Source organism: Scatophagus argus, chromosome 1 (genome assembly GCF_020382885.2).
Source record: "Scatophagus argus isolate fScaArg1 chromosome 1, fScaArg1.pri, whole genome shotgun sequence".
Classification (NCBI taxonomy): domain Eukaryota; kingdom Metazoa; phylum Chordata; class Actinopteri; family Scatophagidae; genus Scatophagus; species Scatophagus argus.
The window spans coordinates 21576225-21596558 of record NC_058493.1 but is presented as its reverse complement, the minus strand read 5'-3'; the positions used below and the strand labels follow the sequence as shown (position 1 = coordinate 21596558).

The window sequence follows — 20334 nt, the reverse complement described above, 5'->3', positions numbered from 1 at the left end:
GGTAGTTTTATCTGGTGGGCAGGGAGTCAGTGGCGGGAGGATCTGTCTCTGTTAGAGAGAACATGGCCCTGTTATTAAAGCCATTCATCACTGGCTGAATATTCTCCCTTTAATAGGCTCTGTCGTTAATTACCCAACTTTGTCAAGATAAGGAGTCAGGGACTCTCTGTTTTCTCAGCCTCACAAGTACATGCACATTCTCTTACACACATGCTTGAACACATGATCAGGTGATGGGACACATTTTCACACATGAAGAAGAACACACACATACACACACACACATCAGAGGAAGCGTTTCAACCTTTCTCATTCTGTCTCTGTTGAGCCCCACTTCCACAACGTAAACGTTCACACGCTCCGACAGCAACACCTCTAAACCATAATGCAATCAAATACATGAAATATCAACACTGTGGCGCCATTCATGTCTGGCTTTTGCAAAGACTGTCAACGGTTGATTCAACGGTTGTATTGGATGGCAATAAATTGCACAGATTTGTACCTCTTAAATTTCCTCTGGAGTGCATTCATTTAGAATAGATGTACATGAGAATAAAATACTATAATTTGAACAATGAACTGTTTTGTTGTTTTTTTGTGTGTGAAAACCTGCCCACTAAAATTAAATTGTTCAGATATCTTTAAAAGATTGGTTTTCTTTGTCTTCTACAGTGGTGGAACATACATAAACACATTTATTCAAGTGCTGTACTTAATTGAATATAAAATAGAGGCACTTTCTACATTTTAGATATTAAACTAGTAGCAGTCACTACAACAGAAAAATGCAAGTGCTAATTATTGGGACTTCATTTAGCTGTGTCAACTGCCCTGAATAGGAGACCACAACATCCTTCACCTCGTCCTCTTCCTCCCACCACCTAACCATGCCTAACCCGACTCTTTTGTGATCCTTTTATAATGAGCCACTTAACTATCAGGCAAAATGGAACTGCGGCTGTAAAGCATTTACAAGGGGGCTCGACAGGACACGCCACCACCTTTTGTTTAGCAATTAGTTTGTCTGTGAAAGGAACCTGACAAATAGGCTGAGAGAGCATCTGGTGGCCTCGTAGTTCTTACTGCCTGAGAGAGAGAGAGAGAGAGAAGGAAAGAGGGGCAGGGAAGAAGAAAGAGCTTCAGAACCTATCAGCAACAATAAGGATGGTACCACAAGGATTTGCTACAAGGGCTGTAAAGTTTACAGTCTGAGGAAACTGATCTGGAAATGAATAAAGCAGCTCTGACAAATATGATGATAAGAGACTCAGAGAGGGCTGTGTAATAGGGACCTATTTTTCGCACACTACTGATTAAGAACGGGCTAAGTGTCTGTAGAGATTCCCATGTGCACAATGCAGCACAGGCAGAGTTTAGTATGCGTCCCAGTAGGGTTTCCTTTAGTACCCAGTCATTTACATTGTAGTTATCCGAAGATAGAAGAAATGCAAGGCAGCGTGACAACCGCTCCATTGATCCCTTTGGCCTGATTAGCTCACCAGTGTACCGTCAAAGCAAACTAATCAGATACCATTGATCATAGAATACTTTTTAACGCTTCCCCAGGCAATAAGACGATTTTTCTCAAGTCAAATTACTAGTTAGTTATCTGTTGAGATGTGGTGCCAGACATTTGGGATTTTAACATTTCCTGTGAGATGTCAGTGAGAGTCAATGGCTTGATTTCCAGCTCTATAACTGTTTAGCAGCAACACAGTAATGACAATAAAATGCCATTTAATTTCCTCAAGCATCGCCATAATTTCTGTGAGCCTCGATTTGTCAGACTCAGAGTGATAATAATAGGTGTTACTCACTTCTGTTATACTGTATGCTGGCTTCCTTACACGCTCTGCCACTTTCACTTTCGTCCAGAAGAGGTTGCTGTGTTCCCTGCATACAACAGGAGGTGGATGGTTATGACAAACCCCAAACACTTCTTTCTGTGAGAGGGAACGACAAGGAAGTCTTGAACTGAAGATCCACTGAAAGAAGCTCCTCTGCTCATTACGCTTTTTAAACAGAATAAGCAGTTTACATACCTTTGAAATGTCCGAATAAAACATCAATACAGCAGTGACAGCCAATTCCAAACATACGTGTGCAGTACGTGGAACATCTGCAGCATAATTTCAGCGCCTTGACAGCAAAAAGGATCCAAGTGAAGGAAATATTTTTTTTTTGTTGCTAGTCATCAGCCTGCAGCCTTTCAACACTGAACACCTTCTAATTGATTATTGATGTCATTTTCATCATTGACAGTAGGGGGCAGGATCCATACATTGATGAGACTTCCATTATGTGCAGGTCAAGTAATTGTACCGTGATGCCTATTAACATAGAAGTAACGCTATTACACATCTATGGAAAATAACATTTTGCTTGTTGACTCACACATGTTTATTTTCCTGGACTTGTCTGTTTAGTTTCTGCTCTGACTGCACAGCACATGGCTTTTGATTTAAAAGGTGGGGGGGGGGGGCTCGGCTTACACCTTCAGAGTCACATATTCCTTATCCCATCTATACCAGTATCTAAACAAGCTTCACGATGGAGCCTGAACAGCTGTGAGAGATACGAGTCTCTCCCTCTCTGATACCTGTGTTCCCGTGATGCTGGTGATCAAACGCTGTGATAGCATAACATCCCTCCCTGTCTGTCACACCCTCAGGCTAAACATCAGCAGTGCGCCTCGCAGCTGGCAAATGTTCTCATGACAAAGTTAAAATGTCTCGATTAATATCTGACTACTCTGCTTTTTTTTTTTTTTTTTTTTTTTTGTCACTTATCCACGTCTCCGCTCTAGCTGCTTATCCATCTTCTGTCTTCTGCTGGATGCATCCACCTTGCTGATGTTTCTGCATCAGCAGGGATTCAACCAAGATTTGATCCAGAAGAAGTGAAGAATCCGTCTCCGGTTGTTTGATGAGTGTGCTTTGTAGGTACGATGCTTCAGTGGCTGTTTCTGTCCAGATTCAAAGGCATTTGTGGCTGTAAAATTGTGTCATAGAGATATTTGAATGTCGAAATACTAGAGCAAAATGATTCAAAGAGAGCAAATGTCAAATATTTTGTCCTTACATAACATGACCACAAATCTAATAAAAGGAAGCAGTAAGTTGAAACCATCATGACCTACAGATGAATTTACCTTACCAAAAAATGCTTCCAAATGCCTGACAGACCAGTGGTTCCCAGTCCTCTTAAAACCATGCAATATCTACTCATCATCCCTGTATTAGTGATACGTATCTGTGATGTTTAATTTAAATATTTTTAGACAAGGAAAAGCAAGCAGACACGGCTGAAAAATAATGCTAATCCCATGCAACAGAATATGTTTTTTTATTCTGTACTATCCCATTAATTTTCTCAGAACCCCTCAGGTCTATTTCGTCACCCATCTCAAGGGTCTCGACCCACAGGTTGGGAACCGTCGCCCTTGTCGGTGTCCACTCATGCCAGGAAGTGAAAGTCTCCTTCTCGACAGTGAACGTCTCATCCATCCATCAACTTTTAACCAGGCCTTGTGCACGATGGCGTGTGACTTAAAAGCCCGGCTAGTCGGACCTAATTAGCTGACACCTAATCACACAAAGTCCCCATTCAAGGACACAAAGTGGATTGTGGCGAGCAGTAAAGGCCGTTCACTGTGGTGAACTCAGCAAGAGGAGCACAAAGACAAAGCAAGCAGATGAGGATCCCATCTGTGCTAAAAATACAAAACACCCTGAACAGTTTGAACATTTTTTTTTTGTTTCTGATGTGAGCTCATTTAACTACATAAGACTTAAATGTAAGTACATACTGTGAAGGACCAAACTTTATCTTATTCTTCCAACAATCTCCTCTCTCTCCATTTCTGTGTTCCTCTTGTGTCTCCGTTTCCACATCTGTTCAATAGCCCCTCTGCTAATCATTTCTGTAGTGTTGCCTTTTTACTGGACCTCTGAGATCCAAACCCTAGCGTACCTGTTTGGGTTTTGATTAACTCTGCATTTTAGCACACACACACACACACTATACACTATTCAAACCCAGCGGAGGGAGCTTAAAAGGGTTGTGTGCTGCAGCTAATGTAGCCTCTGGTACAGGACAGATGGAGAAGTGATAAATGGGGAAGAGGGATGGTTGTGAGTCAATTCTTGTTGGCTTCGATGTGTCGAAATCGGTCTGACATGAAGATGCTGAGCTGGAGAGGGGGTTTTTGAGGCTGTGTAATCTTAGAGGAGAGGAGAGCACTTCAGAGGGCGGGAGGGGAGAGGGAGAGGGCAACAGGGAGGAGAGGACGAGACAGGAGGAGGCAGAACAGCAGCACAACAGCCACGTCTCCTCACTCTGTCAGTCCCTGTGCATTAAAATATTGAAAAGGTTGTGTTTTGCCTAGTTAAACATGCACTGATGTGACACAAACTGTGAACAATGCTATTTCACACACACGGGAATCCTCTCCGTTTATAATTCATGATCGAGTGACGACTGCGGCCGTGCCCCGCCGTTTTCCATCAGTGTAGTACAGCCGATACATGCTTACTTTAAAAAACATTTGGCTCAGTAAAGATATAAGAGAGTAAAAACAAATGTGTGTGTTGTACCTGTCATTCAGAATGATTTCAAACTGTCTTTTCAGGAACAAATGGACAACGCCGACTTGTTTTAATGTGCCGAGGTTGTTTGACGCCTTCAGTCAGGCAGGTGAAAGAAGACTTTGTTGTCCTGTCTGCCTCTCTGTGACGTTATATGCATACATAGAGGATTGAATGAACTGGAAAAATTGAAAAAGGTGACTTTAAGGCCCATTATCACTTTTTCCCCAACAGTGGCACATTTTCTTGCTTAAAAGGGACGCAGTGGTAATATGAAACTGACTCAGATGCAAGTACAGATGTTTTCTGAGCATATAGGTCAGTCTGCAGTTCTCGCCGGACCAGACGCCAGGCTAATAGAGCGGTGGAGAGAAAAGTTTCTGCAAGTTATTGTGGACCCTCTGAAGTGCAATTATCTTTTGTTTCCCTGACATCAGTCTCATCTGTTTCAAGACTCCCTTTGCTCATTGAAGCTCGTTGCAGAAAACAGCAGTGCTAAGAACAGTTATTCAGGGTGACTTATCAAGGAAACGGAGTTCTTTACTTCTTTGAGGCTGAACGAATGATTGAGTTTACATTTCTAGTTGGCTGACTTCTTTTCATGAGAAACAGAACAAACCAGAACACTAAGAGACAACCTGATCACAAAATTAGAGCTCGATGGAGCTGATACATCTGCTGAGCAGGCATATGGGCTGCTGTCAGCTCACTGTAGGTACAATGCATTGGTGTACGTGCGGATGTGGGGCTGATATGGAAATAGCATTACTTATATTCATATTTATTCATGTTATGTATTTATATTGATATCAGTACTGGTATCAACTGATACAGAGATTGAATGAATGAATATGCATTATATATGTTGATATTATGTATATTATTTATTATACAACAAAGGAGGCTTGTGGTAATACATATAATGACAGTAATACTGTATACAGTATAGTATTGTATTACAATAATACAAAAACATTAAATGATTTATAACATATATACATACATTTATATGTATTTGTTATTAGAAGTTACATCTCACCTGTGAAATAAACAATGTCACACCTCAGCTGAAGAACGAGAGAATCGCACCATGACTGACTCAGGTCTTGGCCCAGGCTAAATCCGGTCTGTTGGCTACCTGAACCCCCTAAAGACATGGAGACAGGGATTCAGGAAATACTCAGTGATCATCCTACAGCATGAAATGCTATTCACTGGGACCTGCGCGCACACACACACACACACACACACACAGAATGCCTTGTATGTCGTGAGCATGAATTATACATCCCTCTAGAGGATTTCTGCTTTTTGCTTTCCTCTTCCTACCTTCTTTTTTATTTTTTCATTTTAGTTTTCTCTCTTTGCAAAAATCAACAGCAATATGGGGATTAAGCTAATACAGGAAAAGCTGTGTTTTTTGTTTTAACCATCAAAACACTCGATAAGTCAGCAGAAAGGGTTTTAAATGATCTGCATCAAAGACACATGAGTGGGAGTAGCAGTGGATGTTGGATGAATGTAATTTTAGCCTGTCATGGATACCTCTGAGCCCATGTAGTATCTTGTTTTCTGTGTCTGGATGTGTAAATGTGAGAAAACCCATATTATATATTTTTTCATTCAGATAATAAATGAATTTATCCAAAGGACTGCGCTGTTGACAATGTCTAATTTTCAAGCGTTATTCTAAAGAGCCAATACATAGAAAAGGATTCATGGTGGAAAAAGTCACTCATGATGAATAAATTATTTCATCATGGCTGTGGGGAACCTGATTTCTACTGACATTCAACGATCATGTTCTCAGAAGATGTTTAGGTATGGGTCAGCAAATTAAACTGTAGCAGGTCCTGTGTGTGTGTGGGCTCACGTGCGTGCCTCAGAGTGTGTGTGCGTGTGAGACTGCGACTGTCTCAGATAAAACAAACTCCGCGTACAACAGCCCAGGGACACTCCAGCCATAATTGTGCAGGTGGCATTTTAGAAATACTCACACAACAGGGGTCAATTCCTCTTCAGGTCACTGAGAATGACATCATCAAACTACTATTAACTCTGCAAACAATCCTAGCCCTGCTGCGTCGCTATTGACAATGGATTCCTTCAAAACAAACACCGGGCTCCGGGCTTTGCCCTCAATCTAAAACCATAACCTCAGAGTGAATAACAGAGAAATGTCCATCTAGGCAGGAAGGACTGACTCTGAGGAGAGGAGAACTAAAAATGTTACGGCAAACAAATCTGAGCAACCACTTCACCCCTCCCCTCAAGCCGTCCCTTTTTATTCTAGAAGGCATTCGGTCTTGTTCTGTACCTGTCTGCCTGTATTACGCACTTCCACACACGCACACACACACATGCACACACACAAGCAGCATGTACAGACTACAGGGTGATGCAGGTGTCTACAATGGTGGTGGGCCAAAGCTTGCGGATAAAGCCCTTTGTTTCTCCTTCTCTTATTCAGACTTCCTGTATCTCACCTGATTAACCCCTTAAGTGGAAGCTTCAGCACAGAGATCGGGCTTTGCACCATGCCTTGTGAATATGACCTATACGGCGCGCTCTTGTTTTAAGATGTGAGCTCCACAGAGGTCCGGTGAGCCCACGGGGGCAAGGTGTGTATTGACATACAAACATGGGGAAAGCGTTCAGATGCAGTCCACTGTTTCTCTGTAATAATAGCTAGCAGCCCTCCCGTTAAATATTTAATGCAGTCTATCCAATACAAAGTGGATGGCACACTGCACTGCAATCCACTTCTCTCCATCTCATTCTCTATCTCCCCTGATAGGCACAATGCGCATGACCGTCTTCATTTGTTTGTGTGTGTTAGCACTATTACTACATGTTTATAAAAAGGCAATAATGATGATGATAATAATAATAATAACAATGATAGTATAAACTTCCAAAGTGGATGTGACAGATTGCTCCACGAGACAATAAAAAAGAGATTAAACATGCACTAATATCACCGGTATAACCACAATGCTCAAATCCACTTCAACTATCATGCTTCTTCTTTTTTGCAAATTAACTTAGCAGTACTATGTCATTAAATCCCTGTTGGTGTAATGGCGAGGTGTCCCAATACCTTTGTCTATATAATGTATATTTGTCACATGCAATAAGAGCATACAGCGTCACCACAATAATTTTAAAAAGTTGCTAGTTTTGTCGTCAATTAACATCGTCAGTTAACATCAAAATGTGGGATATTTGTTTCAGATTTTTTTAGGTATCACTGACTGAAAAAATATTCTGCGACAAAGTGTTAATGAAAAAAAGGTGCAAATCGATCTTGGACGTCTCACCGAGCACATGTTGTTTTTCTCCACTGTTTTTACACGAAACAGTCTCATTTGGCACTACAGTGCAATAAAAAGCACAGAAGCTTATCGGAGGTTATGGCAGGAGAAGTCACATGATCAATGCCCTCCTGACCCTCCTCTGTTTGCCCCTTACACCACTTTTCTTCCTTTCTCCCCTCGCCACCTTTCCTCCCAATCAATTAACTTCCCCAAGTAAACAGATCTGTCCCCACGCTCGCTGCTCCCTGCTGTAACCAGATATTCCTCCTCCTCTTCCTCCTCCTCCTCTTCCTCCTCCTGCTTCTCCTCCTTGTCCCAGCCAAGTCAGGGAGAGAAACCAGATACCTGGCAGAATGTTGCTGTTCGCTGTCTTCCAGTGTGTGTTGAGGTAAGAAGGCTAAATAAAGACCAATGACATCACCTGCACAATCTTCATCCTCATCCTCATCACTGACATCACGACCTGTGAACGGATGAAACATACAGTAATATGTGAAAAAATGACCCTGCAATCTCCCGATAGACACATAAAGGACACTATTGTACAACTATTGTCAAATCAATATCCCTAATTAGTCAACTTTTCTAAATGAAGAAGGATAAAAACATTTTTTTGTGCATTTAGTGCAAACTGTTTTCACAATGTTCTGGTCATATAGTTATATATATATATATAGTGTCTTTAAGTCAAATCCCCAAAACTAGAGCTACAAAGAGTTAATCTACACTTGTGTGTAGAGTGTTGATCTATTTTTGAAAGTTCCACTGAACCATATGAACATTTTAGGATTGTGAGCATGTTTTAATCTGCACATTTCTCTTGTAATTCTACTCTGATGATGCACTTTCACTTTAAGCTCTGAGTTTCTCTGATACTTGACACTACAGCGCTGAAAACACCCCATGAGTGGCTGAAGTATTTAAATTAAAACTTTTACTCCTCTGCTTTAAGTGACAACATTGATCAGCTGTAGTTACTTTATGCAAAAGGTGATCAAATTGGAAAATATGATGCACTATATATCGATGGTGTATAAAGTAGTTCAAATAATCTCCTTACACATTCAGTTATACAGCAATTTTGAATGCAGGACTTTTATCAGCAATGGAGTATTTTTACTTTTTGACATTGCAACTTTGTCTCACATAAAGGGACTGAATACATGTCCAGCATCTTGTCCTGAGCTCACACTCAAACAGCCATTCATCAAAGGACAGACACGTTCATCATCACAGAACAGATTCACAAACTGGACTTCTACTCTTTTATTTAAGAATCCATCTGGAAAGCCAGTCTGCCCAGCTGCAAATGTGTCCCTTTTGTTTCTTAATGGAACACGTCCTTTCTCTGCACTGACATAGTTGACACCTGAGCGCATATACCAAACATATTTGCATCATATTTATGAAATTCATAGTTTTCTTTTCTTTTTTCTTTTTAATTGCAGAGCATGTTAAATGTCAAGAGTGAAACGAGAACACTGGAACTGAACACACCTTCCCATTATCTTGCCAACTCAATAAACCAGGTGACTACAACAGAAATTCTCATGAGTCCTTGAACATAAAATTGTTCATTCTTGCAACACCTCAGCCACTGAGAGTGGCGAAGCAGGCTGGACCAATCTATATCTCCTGTGACCCTCAGCAACATGTCGTTATGCCTGCTAATCAGATTTAGAGACAACAAGTGAAAGGACGGCCTCTCTGGGCCGTTTGCTTTCTCAAATGGATCTGCTTAATACAGGAGATTAATAGACTACTATCTAATCTTCTCTGTGATTGAAGCTATGATCTGGTTACAGAGAAACATGATGGATGTTGAGGCGGCGGCACGTGAGCGTCATGTTAACCCTTTCAAGACAGAATGTGAGGTTGCTTTGCAAGTTATTGACTGTTAAAAGACAATGCAGAGCAGCAGTCACAATAATGAAGATGTCTGCAGGGCTGTTGGATTATTAGCTGCTGTATACAAAATGGCTTCTTTCAGCTCCCAGCTGTTTCAAATTAGAATTTGAATTAATTCTCAAAGCTTGTAAGAAAATAATTACGCTTCTCTTGAGTATTTTGTGTGTGCTGTTTGTCCCACTATGGCGTTAAAGGGGCACCTTTTTTTTTTTAGAAGTTGTTTTTGCAGAGGCCCATGAATATAAGATCTAGCTTCATCAGAAAAAAAGGAAAAATTCCATTCTCATTCTGTTTGTCCACATGAGTCTTTTTAATATTCTACTGTACTTTACCTAAATTTGATCTGCAGTAGTTACTTGTAAATTGTTAATTTATTACCTCTATATTTTTTTGTAACTGTTTTTGCACACTTTTTGCTTTTTGCACTCTTTTTCTGTTCTTGTGAGCTGCCACGACAAGTGAATTTCCCCACTGCGGGATCAATAAAGTTCATCTTATCTTATCTTATCTTATTACAAGATGCAAATTGGTTCAGATCTTTTATCGTGGTTGTTCTTTTGTACCACAGCTCCATTAAATATGCAACTGAGGTATTTCTTCCTGGAAAAAAAAAAAAAAAACAAACCCAGATAATAATTACAACAGGTATTGTCAGTGGTCAGATGAGTAATTATGTTTACTGGATCCAGTAGATGACAGGAAGACCTTTATTTCTCTTCTTATAATTGTATTCTCCCCTTCAATTGTCTTTTGATGTTGAACAGGTTTGAACAATTAAAAGATACCCTGCCACAGACAGAAGACATCAGTTCTGCTGGGTATAAAATGATTTATGATTACACTTTTATGTAATATGTGTATGATGTTGAGATAATCTCTCTTGTAGACAAGTGTGTCCGTCAGTGGACAGACTCAAGGTCGGTACTGAACACTGTCTGTACAAACTGTGGCTGAGATATCCTTGAGAGAAAGACAACATCTGTGACTATCTGGACTGATCAATACAAAGACAGAGAGAATATATTTTTATGACCTGCTGAAACAACAACAATACCAGCTGCTGACTGGAAATCATACAGCACATCCGGATCTTTAAACCCAGTATGGTGGAGTGGAGTGGAGACAGAATTCTTGGGCAAAGATTCACTTATTCAACCACGTTTCAGACCCATATTTTATTTTTGTTTAAATTGTTATTTCCAAGTTAGGGAGCCTTAAGGTTTCCTTTTAGGGAAAAAGAAGCTGCAAGTGTTGTTCTTATTTCTGCACTCTGCTCTGTTGCTTAAAAAAAAAACAAAAAACAAAACAAAACAAAAAAAAAAACGATCTGGTGGGGGTGAAGAAACATCATTGTAAGAGCCTGTGTAAATCACAGAGAAAAGCTGTCGTCCCCACCAGGGCCTTATTAGTCGCTACAGAACCATAATGACTGATGCCTCACAGGCAAACTAATTATCAGGTACTTAACAGTCCGAACCTACAATACATCTGCCCTGTAGGCCGGAGAGGGATGTGAGGCACATGACCGCCTCCTTCATCTCTTCTGCTGTTTCTCTTTTTACCTCAATGTCGATCTCTTTCCCTCTTTATTTCTCTCCCTCCCTCTCTCTCTCTCCCTCTCCCTCTCTCTCTCTCTCTCTTCGAATCTCCTTTTCTTTTTGCGCTCCCTGTATCTGCTCTTTTGTGTCTCTCCCCCCTTCTCGATGTTCTCTCAGGGAACCAGCTGGGAAACTGGCCTTGGGATACAAGCTAGAAGCATACAACCATATGCTAGATATTTTCATGGAAGGTGTGTGTGTGTGTGTGTGTGTGTGTATAAAAAGAAACCAGAGGGAGGGGTCTGACTTCTTGTTGAAATGTACTACAGTGTAATGGCTAAGTAGGACATTTATCTGGCAGTGGTTTGTCTTCCCCTGTTGTGCTTGTGCGTGAGTTCCTGCGTTTCCTCTCTATCCCACAGCTAAATGCCTTCAACATGGAGAATTTCTGTTGCTTTCAAACACACACACACACACACACACACATACAGTGCAAACTGCACAGGCAGACTGCTGAGAGGGAGCTGTTAGAGACACTGACACAGCTTGCTCATTAGACAGTTTCTTCTTGGATTGAGGCCAAATATCTGCAGGTCATAAACTCACTGATGTAACAGGCAATGTAACTCACTGATCTGAGGAAGTGTTCAAAAGCTACAGATCTCTTTTTAGGACTGCCTTTATCATCATTTACTATACTCATGTTGCATTTGGTCCACGTCTATTAAAAACACAACATAAAGTGGAGCAAGTGTATGCTGACATGATGAAGGGATCGTCATCACGTAGACAACCTTTATCTCACCACAACACATCTGTCATTACTCTGTGGACAGTGTCCTTTACACTGTATAATCCTCCCAGTCCTAATAACTGCTTTGAAAATAAACTTAAATAGTTTGGGTTTCATACTTCTTTCATTAAGTTGAGTGCCTTCTCCAATACACGTATCCTGCATGCAGGTTGACCCAACCAACCAATAAGGGTTGTTAATGCAACGGCATGATCCCTCACTGGCTTTCCACCAGTAAAAACTGCCAACTATGTTTGTTTGATTGCAAGAAAAAGAGAGTCTAAATTTGGTCTATGCTCTGATATGCCCTTCGTTTTCTACGTTACGTATCTAAAATTTCAGTATTGTAAATAAATCGTTTGATATGCTGGGAAATGTGATGATTCACTTTCTTGCTGAGACATAAGCAAAATGGTTCTCTCATGTTTGTCTGCTAAACATAATGCTATAACCAGGCGACAGTTAGCTTAGCATTGCACAAAGCACAACCTGCAGTTTTTACACCTAAATTTTGTGCGTACTAAGCAAATGAGCTGCCTACCTGATTCCATTCTTTATGCTGAAATAAACTGATCTCTTGGCGTGAGCTTCAAATTAATCTGAACGATATGAGAGTGGGATTGATCTTCTTCTCCAACACTTGCCAAGTCAATAAACGTATTTTATGTCGAACTTGACCAATTTCAAACAGCAATTCCTCAAACAATCTTTAACACAAAAACACTGTTTTTTTAAATTTCACATACATTTATACACATTTTGTTGAATAGTCTTTAGAGTCATTTTTGTGACATTTTAGGACACATCCTGTACGGTCCTCATCACTATACTCCTCCCCACTCACAATTCACCCTCAGGGTAAGAGTGAAGGGGCAGGCTCCGTCTCTCATTAACCTACTGGTTGAATAAATCAAAGTGCAGGGCAGAGAGGAGAACCTCAGCCTCGGCCATTCAGATAAGAAGAACACCCTACACCAGCTCATAGCCTACAGCTCAGTAATATATGGATCTTCAGAGGCTAATAGCAAAGTATTGACAGGGAAATGGTGTGCTTATCCTGCTCCTGCATGCTGGGGAGAGGTCCCAAAAGCAGATGGGACACACTTTAGGGAGAGGGAAAGAGGAGGAGGAGGAGGGCGGGAATGAGAGGATGAGGTAGAACTGTACTGGGACAAATTAAGAGTCTTTATTGCTTTATTTCAGCTAATTTGTCTCTGAGTTTGAGTGTACAAACACACATAGGTCTCAGTTCACTCTCTGTTTAAACAACTGTATTTTTGTCTAAATTAGCGCTTATTTTTGACTTCTTCTGTCTTTTCAAGATAGCCAGAAAAAATGTCTATTGCACTTTAGTAAGTAAAAATTTTTGATGATCTTAGATATATTTCCACAAAATAGTTTGAGAATTGTAGTGGCCTTTTAAAGGACAGATTTATCAAAGACGTTAATCATCAGCTTTGAAGTCAGCAAACGGATGTCACAAGTTGTATATGTGTGTGTAAAGTCCTGAACATTAAATTTATGAACCTTTTGGAAGCCAGAAGGTCCTCAGTCTTTTAACCTTTTTTTTCATGTCAGTCCATGGATGCATTTTCTTCACACCTGCACACAGAACTACAAAAATACAAAATACACAGGCCATAGTCAGCAATACTCCTCTATGACAAGAAGCAATAGATCAAAATGTAGGCGGTCCTCCCATTGGTGGAGTCTTTAATGCTGGAGTCAGTAGGTTATCGCTGTGGGGCCTGCACCTTGTTCTAAGTGCCAGCTTTATCAAGCACAACCAATTCGTCCTCTGATGCAGCTGTGGATGCAGGAGACGTGGCCCTAATGGCACCACTTCATCAACCTCAGAGAAAAAGTACAGAAACCTGCAACCTCTGATGTCAGACAAAGATGTTGATACTGTTCAGTCACTGGACCACCAGGGACAGATTGGTTAAAGTCTGCAGTGCAGCATTGCTGTGGTAGTTAAGAGCTTGCAACTGCTGAGTGACATTCATACAGACTGATTCAACAGTGCTGAGCCTGTCTGACACACACGTACAAGATTTACTGTGTGGGCTGAGCCTGCTGCTGGAACTCAGACAAGGACACGTTGTGTTTTAGATGATAACAACAGCAGTGTTATAGAGGAGGCAAGTGTATGATCCACTTTTGATCAACTACACAATACTGCTATTCAGCCACTAGGGGACAAACAGGCTTACAATGAATGATTGACTGACTGAATGAATGAATGAATGAATGAATGAATGAATGAATGAATGAATGAACTGATGCAGAATCTGTGTCCACAAAAGCAGTCAAATACCTAAAAGATTTGATGTCTAAACACACACATAAGTAGGACTACCATCAAAATACTACTTGTGAGTGCTTGTATTTCTTAATCTTATCAGCACTCTGAATCAGCATTTTTTTTAATAGTGGCTCTATTCATAAGAGAATCCCAAAAAATGCTCTCAAAAACAGATGCTATTGTCAACTCCAGTACATAATGATCACGCATCTGCATCAATGAGCACCAAGGGCAAAGACAATTCACCATCCTACCCTGCCAAATGCCTTTGTTCCTCAAAAGGACACCACATATGACCATCTTTACATCTGGATGCGAAGCACTGTATCGGGGCCTGTCTATGACCATGATTACCCGCTTGACATCTTTATAGCTCTATGGCAGACATCCACTTCGGCAGAGCTGGAGAGAGCAATGCAGAATGCCAAAGTGGCACCACAGTGTTGGTGTGGGACATCAGAGTTTTGTGTTGAAATAATTAGCCTGTTTAGCTGCCATCTGGGCTCTGGTTGCTGGCGTGTGGCACGAGCCAGGTGCTTCATGGGTAATACCACAGAGAGACATACAGCAGATGCTCATGGGTAGAGCTGGCCACCTTGGCACAGATCTGGAATCAGCTAACCTCTGAACAAGTCTGAAGTAAAACCACATGAGGAAATACAGACAGGACTGGTTTGAGTACAGTTTCTTGAAGCATATCTATTTAAAGGGATTTAAACAATTACAACATTAATCAAGAGGAAGAAAAAAGGTCAGTATTCTGTTAAGGATAACTCAATTTCACAATCCGACCCAACGACAACCTATGAAACGGCACTGTGCTCGACTGAACCTGCTATAAGACCACTCCATTCCATATAACCCACAAGCCAAGTAAACACCATAATCAACACCCTTATCTATGAAAAGCAGGTGCCAGTTAATTACTCCCCTGCCCCTACAAAGCTCAAAATCCAAGGAGGACTAAACATTTTTTTGAGCAGTTCAGTTGGCTAGTAACTTGATAAGGCCCCTGGATTTACTCCATGAGGTAGAAAGTTCCTGAGCAAGCAGCAGGCATGTGGTTGTTGTTCCCAGAGGGCTGGGAAACCGTATCTGCCCTCAAGGAGCATCCTCTTTGGTAAGCACTTCTTATCCAGGCCATCACTGCAGGCCGATAGCGGCGGGGTAATATCCAGTAACTGCAGCTTTATGTGCGATCCAATACTTGGATCAATCCCTAGGACAGGAGGATTGCCATTAACCCCTGAGATCTCTCTCTCTCTCTTATCCCCTCTTGTTTTCTCTGTCTTCTCGTGAATCTTTCCTTCTTTTGATACTGCAGAAGGAAATCGTGAAATCATTTTCACAAGGGGAAAATCGCTCTGCATATTTCTCAGTAGCAGGTGGGCAAACATCCATTTAAACTGCATTTAATTTTACACAAAACTGCCTGAAAGCCACTTTCAGTAAAGGTAATAGGTTGGAATTCGTGTTGCCTTGCATCTATGTACCATAAATTGTTAAAATTCAGAAGAATAACATGCAGTTCGGCAAGTTGAAAACAAAAAAACTATATGTATTAGTGTGAATATACCACAGTATGTCCATGTACAGGTACGTGTACGGTGTGTTTGCACTGGGAGGTGAAACAATGCATAGGCTTGTATTTCCGTAGTCACAGTATGATTAAGCTTGTGTGTGTTTGTGTTGGTTGTGTGTGTGCGCACACAGGGATGTTTTGAGTGTGTGTACGTGTGGAGAAAGCTAGAAAGACAGTTTTACAGAGAGAAGGTGTGAACAGCAAAGACACTGCGGGTTTGAGACTTTGTTTGAAACTCCCAATACTTTGGGGAGTATGGCCCCATACTCTTGTCCCATGTGACTGAGCCAAAGAAAGCTAGGCTGAACCAGTGATATGTACTCTTGCAGAGCATTCCTCTTGCTCTCGGTGAATAGAAATGGATAAATAGTGACTGAAATTAGATTAACGCGTGCTGCTAGTCTCATACAAAAATGACGTTACACGCTACAAAATAAGCATTGCACACATTGTTCAAAGGCTACCCGTTCGGCAGAGATTCAATAAACACAAGCACAAATCATCTTAAAGTGTGAATATCGATAACTGCAGATGCATACCATTTTTTAAAAATATTTCATTTAAAGGCATGTGTTACATGTAAAGGTCAAATTAAAATTGCTATTTTTTTCGTATCACCCCAAAATTAATCAGACTGAGGTAAAAGAAGAAGAGAGCTTATGTTATACAGGTGGGATGAATCTACTTAATATGTCATCAATGCACAACAGACATAGTCAGTACATAAATGATTAAACCAGAGAATCAGTTTATCTGACTAAATACAATCAAACAAATGGATTATCTCCTTTATTCTAAGCAGAATATTGTATCAAATAGTTTGTCAGTAGTTTTTCCTTGTCAAGGAAGAATATGTCACTTTTATTACTACAGCCTAAGCTGATGTTATTTTAACTGATACTTGTTATTATTTAGTTCCAGTTAATAAAGACTGAAATGAGTTCACTGTGACTAAAAACACTATTTTTATGTGGTGAATTAAAATTGAAGAACATTTTTCTTGCAAGCAAAGGAGGCAAAAAACATTTTATATTTTCAAGACAACTGCTACTGACAAATACGTCACAACAGACAAACAGTTTAAGCCTAATCAGAAGTGTAAAAAGTTTCACTTACCCCGACTGTTTCGTATTTTTTTTTTTCTCAGTAGGGTCAAGACCCCATAGGTTGGAGGTGCAGGTGTACAGCAGGAAGGTTGAGCACATCCTCTCTCTTCTTCACGCAAACGTCAGAGGCCACGAGGCAGATAACTGTGCTTGGCTGCATCACAGTAACAACCGTGGGCGCAAGAGAGCCGTCCGGGCGAGCTGGCTGCCGGGGTTGTCGGAGGGGCTGGTCAATCAGCCCCGGCAGCGGAGACAAGGGGACAGGCTCACAGGAAGAAGGGCTGAGCCGGAGTGGGTTCTGCTGGAAGGCTTTTTCGCCTCTCCTTCCCTGAATGAAAGCAATCCCTAAGAGTGAATGGGTAATGAGAGACCGGCTCCTGAGATTTTAGCTTTCTTAATCATGTTCATAATTAATTCAAGAACATTGATAATTTCATTACATTCTTTTTGTCTTATCAATAAATGATGTGCCTGCACTTTTGGTCTTGTGTATACGAGAGAGAGAGGGAGGAAGAGAGGGAGAGAGAGGGACAAGAGAAGTAATACTGCACTAAAAGCACAGGAGATGGAAAATGATACAAACAGGGAAGTGGTAATTATAATCTTTGACCAAGCCACTGGCAGCACAATATGAAGTCAAGTGGCTACAAATAATTAATAAGGCCTCCTGGTGTGTGTGTGTGTGTGTGTGTTGTAGGGGTGAGGAGTTGGGGGGGGGGGGGGGGGGGGGTGACGCATGTCGCTGTTGAACATTATTTTACCAGTAGCTGTTTTTACAAAATAAATAAATAAATAAAAACACGATACAACCGGTAAACATCACTGTGTTTTCACCAACATGATGTAAAACATACTGTTGCAGTTACTAATAAGCTCACCTTTAATGTTCACCTCTAAACAGAGGGTATGGAGGATGCCCTTCAGATCCAATAAGGGTTCAGGTTTCAGGGACATTAGTGCACTGAAGCAGTTTTTAAAAGACCTCTCTCCTCCCTCCCCTCTCGCCCTTTTTCTTTCTTTCTTTTTTTTTCCCCCACATGCCCTCTGTCAGGTCAAGAAAAGCAAAAGACAAGAACCATTTTCTGTCTCATCATGGCATATATGGTTTCCAGCTATTTGGCAGCAGGAATAATGAGATAATATGCATTTTTAATAGTTCATCTGCAGAATATTCAATAACCCTTCACCTCTGTGCGTGCTGTTATAGATTCTGTGCTTTATCAATCGAACTTTCCTGTTCAAAACTGAGCTGAAAATAGAATGAGAGGGAGGGCACGGGGAGGGGAATAAAGGATGTAATGGATATCTCTGTTTCCTAAAAATACTGCGAGGATGATGGAGTCTGAGGAAAGCTCTGAATCACAGCCTGCTCTTTTGGCTCCCAAACAAGACAAGCAGATGAATGGCTTTGAGCAGCCTAATCCGACAGTGAGTGATTGACCGCCTCTGTCAGAGGTCTAATCTGCTACCAGAATAGTGGAGTGATCAGACTTTCCTGATATATAATCATTAATCTATTGCAAAATAAATAAATAAAATAAAATCTATTTGAAGCAGCACTGAGATGTGCGTTGTGGGAGTTTCTCACTGAAAATTGCAGTGTTTTATCAGTTACCATAAAGACTTCTTATTTCCTGGATTTCACTTGTGTTTAAAAATAATTGGTTGGAGAGTTTTTGCATATGAAATCAGGTAAAAAATGACCACATGAGCAGTCCAGTTTCACTCTTTCAAGGCTATTTGATTTTGGTCACTTTGTAATGGATTTCCAGCTCGTGACACACTACAATATAGATTGGTAAAGCTATATGAGGCATTAGAGATTCAAGTACTTTATGTCCTATTTATTCCTTATGTGCCACAGGCCCCCTTGTCTTGAGATATGACCAGCTCAACACAAGAAACCTTTAATAAAATAAAAAAAGTAAAGAGGGGAAAATAGAGATTTACAGCTGGCCATTTTGACAGTGGACTTGATATAAGGTGTTCATAACAAGTTTTGCATTTTATTCCTGGTCCCCTCACACACATTTTAATCATATTTTATGTGATCTATGTATGCAGCACTCATCCTCTCTCTGTCACCCAACCTCTCCAATGTGTCCCTCTTAAACAGATTGCTACAATACTTGTAATGATGGTCCTTCCCAGCTGTGCTGCAGGAGAGGGGAAGGGAGCAGCAGGCTATAGTATTACCATAATACCCACTCCCTCCCTCCACTGTCCCAAGGGCCCATGTGGGGCTGCATGGGGATGTGGGGTAACTCTGTTGTGAAGGGAACTCAACTGGCTGCCGGTCCTGCAGGCTGTGTGTGTGTGTGTGTGTGTGTGTGTGTGACTGTGACAGGGCTGAACTTGCCTGTGGGCGATGTAATAAAAGCGCCACACACTGCTGGTAGTGATGGTGGCACTGCTGCTGTAGCTGTAGTGGAGGGGATAAATATAAACCAGGCCCGCATCAAGGAGACGGCCCTCCAGTCACAGCCTGACTTACATCCTAATAATTAGGCCCCTTTCCAATAAAACAAGGATTTGTAGCCATGCATCTATTTTACTTGTGTTTGCTACTGCAGTGGGAGGGATGCATGATCTGCTGCAGTCTCTGGATGGAGGCTTTAATTTCAGCAGTGCTGGAAAGTGATCAGCAACATTTGCCCGGTTTTACTTCTTGACATTCAAACTTCAGAGGAAATCTTTTTTTTTTTTTTCCCTCCGCATCAGCATCTTTACATTTATATATTTATGTCTTTTCAAATCTCACACAATTTTCCTACAAAAGTTGTTATGATAAAATTAAAATTACTTAAGGGTACTTTTCAGTTCATGCGCCGGTTTGTTTGAAGCACATGCATTCTGATGTTCTCTTGAATTTGCACACACACACACACACACACACTCTGTACTGTCTCTGATAGTGGCTAATCAATAGATGAGGCTTGCGGGTTGCCTTTGCATGTTATCTTAAACCTCCTAATGTGCACTGGCTAATCTTTTTACTCTCTCTGCAAAATAACATCTGTCTCTGTTTTGTTTTCTTTTGTTGCCACATTTCAAATACACTACTGGATATTCATTATTTATGAATTAGTATAGAAAATTGGTGATGTCTAAATATTTTATATACCATGTATATCATCAAATATCACCTCCTAGACTGCTGTTGCCTTTATGAGAAACACACTGTAATTCCAATAAT

The 20334-nt window shown here is 40.9% G+C and overlaps 1 long non-coding RNA gene across 1 annotated transcript; it reads right to left on the bottom strand.

Moving 5' to 3' along the window:
• Positions 1-7910: 7910 nt before the first annotated feature.
• On the bottom strand, positions 7911-18455 carry LOC124064766. The gene is made up of 3 exons (XR_006844342.1): positions 18017-18455; positions 17149-17483; positions 7911-8369 (listed from the first exon to the last, which is right to left on the bottom strand). It is a non-coding gene; the product is annotated as an uncharacterized LOC124064766 (long non-coding RNA).
• Between the last annotated feature and the right edge of the window lie 1879 nt (positions 18456-20334).